Here is a 1,132-nt window from a genome sequence, read left to right as displayed (position 1 = left end):
GCACTAGCACCGAGGAGCTGACAGTCGGGCAGGGCCCGGCCGGGCAGCCTCGGAGACTCCAGCTCCCCATGCTCGGGGACCCGGTCCAGTCCCCCATGCTCCGTGACCCGGTCCGGAGGCTCCTCAGCCCTGCGATCGGTGCTTCTCCTCTCCTCGCCCCCCCTCCCTGCCTGGAGGACAGGTGGGGGGTTCGACCAGCCGCCGCCGCGGTGCCTCCTTCTCCTGTCTTGGGTTCTAATGGCCCGGGGGAACCCCTCGGGGCCAAGACCAAATTCTACAACCTGCCGCCTCTCACGCCTCAGAAGCGGGAACCTCCGCCGGGCCAGGTCTTCCGCGTCCGGGGACCCATCGGGTCCTGCGCACGCGCCCGGCGGCCGCGCCAATGGGCCCGCGGGCACGGAGCATGCGTGGGAGCCCCGCCCGGCAAACTTCCTCCAAAGGGGAGGAGCGTTTCCAGGGAGCCCGGAGCCTTTTTTGACTGCATTGGCCCGGGGACCCTGGCGCCCGATTTTGAAAAGGACCAATCGTTTGGAGATACTGGAGCATCATCTTTCTGGAGGAGTTTGGGCCAGTATTCATGGGAAAAAGAAACACGTGGTTTCCACGTTTTTTCGCTCCCAATTCGTATGCTCTGACTTCTGTGATCCTCACTCGTTTCTTAAATCCCTCGACTTTGTTGGTCTCTGTCTGGAGGGGCAGATTTCTTTTTCAGATCATCCATTTGGATGCACTAGGGATGAAAAGGGAAGTGAATAAACAAAAGCAATGGGGTAAAAATAAAGAGAATCTAGTGAGAGTTCATATAGTTAGTGAGAAACACTCGTCTCCGTTATACAAGCACCTTTCGCTTCAATGATATTAGGTAAAGCCCTGACGAACAAGTAGCAGAACCAGAATTCTTGTGTGAGACCTGGAATTACTTTTTTTTTTTTTTTTTTTTTTTTTTTGCGGTACGCGTCCCTCTCACCTCTGCGGCCTCTCCCATTGCGGAGCACAGGCTCCGGACGCGCAGGCCCAGCGGCCATGGCTCACAGGCCCAGCCGCTCCGTGGCATGCGGGATCCTCCCGGACCGGGGCACGAACCCGCGTTCCCTGCATCGGCAGGCAGACTCCCAACCACTGCACCACCAGA

The sequence above is a fragment of the Neophocaena asiaeorientalis genome, unplaced genomic scaffold (genome assembly GCF_003031525.2).
Source record: "Neophocaena asiaeorientalis asiaeorientalis breed wild unplaced genomic scaffold, Neophocaena_asiaeorientalis_V1.1 scaffold1019, whole genome shotgun sequence".
Taxonomy (NCBI): Eukaryota; Metazoa; Chordata; class Mammalia; order Artiodactyla; family Phocoenidae; genus Neophocaena; species Neophocaena asiaeorientalis.
This window is presented reverse-complemented; position numbering follows the sequence as displayed.